The sequence below is a fragment of the Triticum urartu genome, chromosome 2A, assembly GCF_056163025.1.
Source record: "Triticum urartu cultivar PI428250 chromosome 2A, HENAU_Tu73, whole genome shotgun sequence".
NCBI classification, from domain to species: domain Eukaryota; kingdom Viridiplantae; phylum Streptophyta; class Magnoliopsida; order Poales; family Poaceae; genus Triticum; species Triticum urartu.
The window spans coordinates 582,931,612-582,940,835 of NC_141874.1; positions in this window are offsets into that span (position 1 = coordinate 582,931,612).

Here is a 9,224-nt window from a genome sequence, read left to right on the forward strand (position 1 = left end):
TGACAGCAGGGACCCACCAAGGTCATGGCAGTACGAAAGCAAGTGTCTCCTTATATCAAGCCAATAAAAAATGGCTCCTCCTAATGGATTTCTGACATCTGGGTCCCATGCCATTGTCAACGTAGTCAATAAACGAGAGAATTGCACAATGAGCGGCTGGCACCAGGGACTCAGCACTCGCCCAGTTATTTTTGTTTTCGGTTAATTTGATAAATGCCACTCAAAATCTGGTGATTCCGAGAAATGCCACTGCAATTTCCAAACTTTGAAAAATGCCATTTCATGCCATTTCCAGTGGCATTTTTCGAAGTCTGGAGTGGCGTTTTTCAAAGTTTGCAAAAATTGCAGTGGTGTTTTTCAAAGTTTGCAAAAATTGCAGTGGTGTTTTTCAAAGTTTGCAAAAATTGCAGTGGCATTTTTCAAAGTTTGGAAATTGCTGTGGCATTTTTATGAATCGCCTTAATTGGAGTGGCATTTATATAATTTGTTTTTGAGACAGAAGCAGGGTGTCAACTGGGCTGTGTGGGGCACTCTGGCCTGTCTAGACAGCCTTTTCTTTTATGTTTACCACAGACCAGCCCAGTAGTTTTTTTCTTTCTTTCTGAAAATGGCTAGCCCAGTTTTTTTGTGATTTTTCAAGTGAGTCGCTTTGTTAGGCCTGTTGGGCTACAAATCTTTCAAGACGAGGAGAGCTCCATTCGGCTGGCCGATAAAATGGCCTATCAGCAATGAGAAATGGGTTGTACATTTTTAAAACACATCAAACCGATAATTAGTTTCAAATTTCTATTTTTTTCATTTCAAGATTTGAAATTGCATTGATTTTTATGCGTGGACAAATTGTTGGATTTTATATTGATATACATTTATTTTTTAAATTAGTTTGAATGTGACTCGAAATTTCGGGATTAAAAACAGTTCGGACCGCACCGAAATATGCTAAATTTCGTATAATTTTTTAATCGTGGCCACAATATGGGCTGTAATGCTAACAAAAAGAATATGAGCTCCAAGAAAACCTTAAGAATTAGCAAATGGGTTGTAAATTATTAGAAATAATGGCAGATGGTTTGTATGCTATTTTCCACAGATTTGAGGCTTTCCTAAAAAAAGGATGACGCACAAGCAGTGACTGTTGGATGTCCATCCAACGGCCATCGTGCTTCGTCAATCTCTGTTCTTCCTGCCCCAGCCGCTCAAAAAAGTGCCGGTGGGACTGCCTGCTCCCTCCTCCCGCTGCCGGTTGTGCTACCACGTAGGCCTCACCGCCCCACCGTACTCCCATCGCTGGCCTAGCCATCCCTCTACTCACCCACACCTATTGTTATTCTCCAGCGATGGCAGGCGAACCAGTAAACCCTCGTACTCCCCTCCGCATGGGAAACAACTGCCGAGTCTTCCCTGGCTCCGTGTCATTCCCTTCCTAGGCCTCGTCGTCGTCCACCGCCCTGGTACTCTCGGTGTGGCGTGGTCAACGATCGACATGCATCTGAAGTGGTTTGTATGTGAAGAGGCTGACAGCTGGGTCCAGGTCCGCACGCAAGGAAATGCCTCCTTATTACGCGCAAAATAATGATTCCTCCACCTGACATCTGGGACCCACCGAAAGGACCTCTGTATTTCGCGACAAAAACGTTCCCGCCGCTGACAGCTCGGACCCACCAGCTATATCTTCGCACGCAAGGAAGTGCCTCCTTATTACGCACAAAAAAAAGAATACTCCCCTTGCTAGCTGGGACCCAACATAATGGGAGGCTGACTTGTGGGCCTACTAAGTTGACGGGGACAGAGGGCTTTGTCAACTTAGTCAATATGAACGATTCTAGCTCTAGTGACCGTACGATGTCCATCCAACGGCTGTAGTGCTTCTTCAACCTCTGGTATTCTTGGTCCAGCCGCCCAAAGCAGCGCCGGTCGTGTCGCCTGCTCCTGCCTCCCATGGCCAGCTGTGCTGCCGCGGAGGCATCACCGCCCCCTACTACTCCCACCGCTAGCTAGGCCCTGCGGCGACGGCAGGCTCACACCGCAGCCGAACCAGTGAACCCTCATACTCCTGTCCATGTGGGCTTCCACTGACGCGTCTTCCCCGGCTCCGCGTCGTCCCCTTCTTAGGCCTCGCCGTCGTCCACCGCCCTAGTGCTCTCGGCACAGAGCGGTCAATGTGGTCAAGGAACGACTTCCATCGGAAGAGTACTGTATATGGAGAGGCTTACAGCTGGGTCCACGGCTGCAGCAAGGAAGTGCCTCCTTATTACGCGAAAAATAATGATTCCTCCACCTGACAGCAGGGACCCACCAGACAGGCCACCGTATTTCCCGAAAAAATGTTCCCCCCTGACTGCTGGGACCCACCAGCTATATCTTCGCATGCAAGGATGTGTGTCCATATTACGAGCAAAAAGAAACGATTCGCCCCCTGACTGCTGGGACCCACCAGCTACATCTTCGCACGCAAGGAAGTGTCTAACAGTCAGGACCCACCTAGTTGAAGCGTACGTAGCGTGGTCATTCTAGTCGCGAATGTGTATGTACATATTGGTCGATCGGTCTCTCTGCAAGTATGAACCGTGGCCGACTAAGTAGCGGGACATGTGTCGTTGTAGAGCACCCGACATAGCAGTTCACGCAGTCCTGTCTAAGTCCTATACACGTACGTACAGCCACAGGGAAAAAATACGGCCACGTACATACATACGGGCGGGGTCTCGAGCGCATACTCGCAGACAGCCAGGGCTTGTGTACATGGAAAGGCAGCGGACGGGAGCAACGGCGTCATGTTCATCGAGCAGCGAACTGATTGGGTCGGAACGGAGAAACGGTGTCGTGTTCATCGGGAGGCAACGGAACATGTGTTGTTCATCAGGAGCCAACCGGCTTGGATGGAACAGCCGATGGAAACGAGGCCTGGCGTACCGTAGAACGGAGGAAACGGCCTTGTGTTCGACCGGACACGGTCGAAACGGGATCCTGTTCATCGGGAGGGGCTGGCGTACCAGAAAACGAAGGAAACGGACCTCCTATGGTCGAAACAGGGTCCTGTTGATCCGGAGGGGTGTGGCGTACCACAAAACAGAGGAAACAGACTTGTGTTGGAGCGCTGCGGTCAAAACAGGGGTCCTGTTCATCAGGAGGGGTGTGGCGTACCGCAAAACGGGACTCCACAGGATATTGTTCATCTCCACCGTCGACTGCCTCCACGGGCTACTGTTCATCCACCATCGACCTCCTCCAGCCTCCACCTGCGACTGTTCATCCACGGGCTCTTGTTCATCCAGCCTCCACCGCGCGCTCCTCCACCGGCTACTGTTCAACCAGCCCTCTCCACGGGATCATGTTCAACCACCCCTCCATGGGCTACTGTTCATCCAGCCCTCCACTGGCTACTGTTCAACTAGCCCTCCACGGGGTCGTCCTGTTCATCCAGCCCTCCACGGGGTCCTGTTCATCCACCCCTCCACGGGGTCCTGTTCATCCACCGGCTCGTTCGATCGGGGTACTGTTCATCCTGCGGCAACAACCTCTACTACCACGGGGTCCTGTTCATCCAACCCCCCACTGGGAACTGTTCATCCAACCCCCCCCCCCCAACAATGCTCACTGTTCATCCAGAGGCAGCATCGATCGGCTTCAGTTAGCAGTAGTAGCGAAGGAATCACTCAGGTTCAGTTAACAGCAAGGGATCGATCGATCACTTGGGTTCAGTAACGCATAGCCTGCAGTGCAATCACTCGGGTTCAGTTAGATCCCAATGCCTCACTCGGGTTCAGTTAGAGTCGAATGCCCCTCACACACGCGCGCACATATGAGAGAAACGCGCATTGCTCGGCCCCCAACCACCCACTGTAATCAGGAACTCCCCCGATATTTTCCTCGCCCTTGCTTCTACCACGGTTTTTTCCATCATGGACGGCCCAAAGAATGTCATGCAGCTGCGTCTCCGGCCCTCCCAGGACGAAAAGCCCATTTTCTGTCATGAGTTTTTGTCATAGAAGTAGGACCCCACCACATCTATGATGATAGCGGGTTTTGTCACAACTATCGTCATAAGCATGATATAAAAAAATCCGTTCGGCCCAAAATGTCACGGATGTGTCTTTTTTTGTAGTGATAAGGCACCACCTAAATCTGTTGAGATGACACCATATGAATTGTGGTTTGGCAAGAAACCTAAGCTGTCATTTCTTAAAGTTTGGGGTTGCGATGCTTATGTGAAAAAGCTTCGGCCTGATAAGCTCGAACCCAAATCGGAGAAATGCGTCTTCATAGGATACCCAAAGGAAACTGTTGGGTACACCTTCTATCACATATCCTTCGGCAAGATAATCATAGCTAAGAATGGATCCTTTCTAGAGAAGGAGTTTCTCTCGAAAGAAGTGAGGGGAGGAAAGTAGAACTTGATGAGGTAGTTGTACCTTCTCTCTAATTGGAAAGTAGTTCATCACAGAAATCAGTTCCAGTGATGCCTACACCAATTAGTGAGGAAATTAATGATGATGATCATGAAACTTTAGATCAAGTTACTACCGAACCTCGTAGATCAACCGGAGTATGTTCCGCACCAGACTGGTACGGTAATCCTGTTCTAGAAGTCATGTTACTAGACCATGAAAAACCTATGAACTATGAGGAAGCGATGATGAGCCCAGATTCCGTGAAATGGCTTGAGGCCATGAAATCTGAGATGTGATCCATGTATGAGAAGAAAGTGTGGACTTTGGTTGACTTGCCCGATGATTGGCAAGCCATGGAGAATAAATGGATCTTCAAGAAGAAGACTAACGCTGACGGTAATTTTACTATCTACAAATCTTGACTTCTTGCGAAAGGTTTTCGACAAGTTCAAGGAGTTGACTGCGATGAGACCTTCTCATCCGTGGCGATGCTTAAGTCTGTCTAAATCATGTTAGCAATTGCCGCATTTTATCATTATGAAATTTGGCAAATGGATGTCAAAACTACATTCCTTAATGGATTTCTTAAAGAAGAGTTGTATATGATGCAACCAGAAGTTTTTTTCGATCCTAAAGGTGCTAAAAAGTGTGAAAGCTCCAGCGGTCCATTTATGGACTGGTGCAAGCATCTCGGAGTTGGAATATATGCTTTGATAGTGTGATCAAAGCATATGGTTTTATATAGACTTTTGGAGAAGCATGTATTTACAAGAAAGTGAGTGGGAGCTCCCTAACATTTCTAATATTATATGTGGATGACATATTGTTGATTGGGAATAATACAGAATTTCTGGATAGCATAAAAGGATACTTGAATAAAAAAATCCCAATGAAAGACCTCAGTGAAGCTGCTTATATATTGGGAATAAAGATCTATACAGATAGATCAAGACACTTGATTGGACTTTCAAAAAGCACATACCTTGATAAAGTTTTGAAGAAGTTCAAAATGGAACAGTCAAAAAAAGGGTTCTTGCCTATGATACAAGATGTGAAGTTGAGTCAGACTCAATGCCCCACCACTGCAGAAGATAAAGTGAAAATGAAAGTCATTCCATGCCTCAGCCATAGGTTCTATCATGTATGCAATGTTGTGCACCAGACCTGATGTGTGCCTTGCTATAAGTTTAGCAGGGAGGTACCAAAGTAATCCAGGAGTGGATCACTGGACAACAGTCAAGAACATCCTGAAATACCTGAAAAGGACTAAGAATATGTTTCTCGTTTATGGAGGTGACAAAGAGCTTGTCGTAAATGGTTACGTCAATGCTAGCTTTGACACTAATCCGGATGACTCTAAGTCACAAACCGGATACGTATTTATATTGAATGGTGGAGCTGTCAGTTGGTGCAGTTCCAAGCAGAGCATCATGGCGGGATCTACATGTGAAGCGGAGTACATAGCTGCTTCAGAAGCAGCAAATGAAGGAGTTCATATCCGATCTAGGTGTAATACCTAGTGCATCGGGTCCAATGAAAATCTTTTGTGACAATACTGGAGCTATTGCCTTAGCTAAGGAATCCATATTTCACAAGAGAACCAAAAACATCAAGAGGCGCTTTAACTCCATCCGTGATCAAATCAAGGAGGGAGACATAGAGTTTGCAAAATGCATACGGATCTGAATGTTGCAGACCCATTAACTAAGCCTCTTCCACGAGCAAAACCTGATCAGCACCAAGACTCTACGGGTGTTAGAATCATTACAATGTAATCTAGATTATTGACTCTAGTGCAAGTGGGAGACTGAAGGAAATATGCCCTAGAGGCAATAATAAAGTTGTTATTTATATTTCCTTATATCATGATAAACTTTTATTATTCATGCTAGAATTGTATTAACCGGAAACTTGATACATGTGTGGATACATAGACAAAACACCGTGTCCCTAGTAAGCCTCTACTAGACTAGCTCGTTAATCGAAGATGGTTAAGTTTCCTAACCATAGACATGTGTTGTCATTTGATGAACGAGATCACATCATTAGGAGAATGATGTGATGGACAAGACCCATCCATTAGCTTAGCATAATGATCGTTAAGTTTTATTGCTATTGCTTTCTTCATGACTTTTACATATTCCTCTGACTATGAGATTATGCGACTCCCGAATACCGAAGGAACACCTTGTGTGCTATCAAATGTCACAATGTAACTGGGTGATTATAAAGATGCTCTACATGTGTATCCGAAGGTGTTTGTTGGGTTGGCATAGATCGAGATTAGGATTTGTCACTCTGAGTATTGGAGAGGTATCTCTGGGCCCTCTCGGTAATGCACATCACTATAAGCCTTGCAAGCAATGTGACTAATGAGTTAGTTGCAAGATGATGCATTACGGAACGAGTAAAGAGACTTGTCGATAAGAAGATTGAACTAGGTATGATAATACTGACGATCGAATCTCGGGCAAGTAACATACCGATGAAAAAGGGAATAACGTATGTTGTCATTGCGGTTTGACCGATAAAGATCTTCGTAGAATATGTAGGAACCAATATGAGCATCCAGGTTCCGCTATTGGTTATTGACTGGAGATGTGTCTCGGTCATGCCTACATAGTTCTCGAACCCATAGGGTCTGCACGCTTAACGTTCGATGATGATTTGTATTATGAGTTATGTGTTTTGGTGACCGAATATTGTTTGGAGTCCCGGATGAGATCATGGACATGACGAAGAGTCATGAAATAGTCGATAGGTAAAGATTCATATATTGGACGATAGTATTTGGACACCGGAATGGTTAGGGGATGTTTCGGATATTTTTCGGAGTACCGAGGGGTTACCGGAACCCCCCGGGGAAAGTAATGGGCCTACATGGGCCTAGGGGAGAGGGGAGGCAGCCCACAAGGGGTGGTCGCGCCCCCTTCCATAGGGAGTCCGAATTGGACTAGGGGAGGGTGTGCGCCCCCCTTTGCTTTTCCTCTTCCCTCTCCCTTCCCTCTTTTCCCCTCCATGAGAAGGAATAAAAAGGGGGGTGAATCCTACTAGGACTGGAGTCCTAGTAGGACTCCCCTCTCCTTGGCGCGCCCCTGGTGGCCGGCCTCCTCCTCCCCTCCTTTATATACGGGGGCAGGGGGCATCCCAAAGCACAACCGTTATTCTCTTAGCTGTGTGTGGTACCCCCCCCTCCAGAGTTTACTCCTCCGGTCATAGCGTCGTAGTGCTTAGGTGAAGCCCTACGCGGATCACATCATCATCACCGTCACCATGCCGTCGTGCTGATGAAACTCTCCCTCGACCCTCTGCTCGACCAAGAGTTGAGGGACGTCATCGAGCTGAACGTGTGCTGAACTCGGAGGTGTCGTATGTTCGGTACTAGATTGGTTGGATCGCTAAGACGTTTGACTACATCAACCATGTTATACTAATGCTTCCGCTTTCGGTCTACGAGGGTACATTGACACACTCTCCCCCTCTCATTGCTATGCATCTCCTAGATAGATCTTGCATGATCGTAGGAAATTTTTGAAATTGCATGCTACGTTCTCCAACACATAATTCTTCTGTGCAGCAATGAGGATAATCCTCAGATCAGGACCCAGTTTGCATCATTGCTACTATCATCTATCAACTTATTTTTCTCTATGAACATATCAAAAAAATATGAGCTATATCGCGAGCTATTGATCTACAACATAGATATGCAAAACTATCAAGACTAAGTTCATGATAAATTAAGTTCAATTAATTAAATTACTAAAGAACTCCCACTTAAATAGACATCCCTCAAGTCATCTAAGTGATACGTGATCCAAATCAACTAACCCATGTCCGATCATCACATGAGATGGGCTAGTCATCAATGGTGAGCATCTCTATGTTGATCATATCTACTATATGATTCACATTCGACCTTTCGGTCTCCAGTGTTTAGAGGCCATGTATGTACATGCTAGGCTCGTCAAGTTTAACCCAAGTATTCTGCATGTGTAAAACTGTCTTACACCCGTTGTATGTGAACGTAGAGTCTATCACACCCAATCATCACGTGGTGTCTCAAAGCAATGAACTGTAGCAATGGTGCATACTCAGGGAGAACACTTTTACCTTCAAATTTAGTGAAGGGATCATCTTATAATGCTAACCTCGTTCTAAGCAAAATAATATGCATAAAAGATAAACATCACATGCAATCTAAATATGTGACATGATATGGCCATCATCATCTTGTGCTTTTGATCTCCATCTCCAAAGCAACATCATGATCTCCATCGCCACCAGCTTGACACCTTGATATCCATCGTAACATCATTGTGTCGAGGTCATCACGCCAACTATTGCTTCTACAACTATTGCTAATGCATAGTGATAAAGTAAAGCAATTACATGGCGCTTGCACTTCATACAATAAAGAGACAACCTTAAGGTTCCTGCCAGTTGCCGATAACTTACAAAACATGATCATCTCATACAATAATGTTTATCACGTCATGTCTTGACCATATCACATCACAACAAGCCCTGCAAAAACAAGTTAGACGTCCTCTACTTTGTTGTTGCAAGTTTTACGTGGCTACTATGGGCTTCTAGCAAGAACCATTCTTACCTACGCATAAAACCACAATGGTGTTTCATCAAGTTTGCTGTTTTAACCTTCTTCAAGGACCGGCTGCAGTCAAATTCGATTCAACTAAGGTAGGAGAAACAGACACCCGCCAGCATATGCAAAACTAGTTGCATGTCAGTCGGTAGAACTGGTCTCATGTGTGTGGACATGTAAGGTTGGTCCGGGACACATCATTCCACAATACCGCCGAATCAAAATAT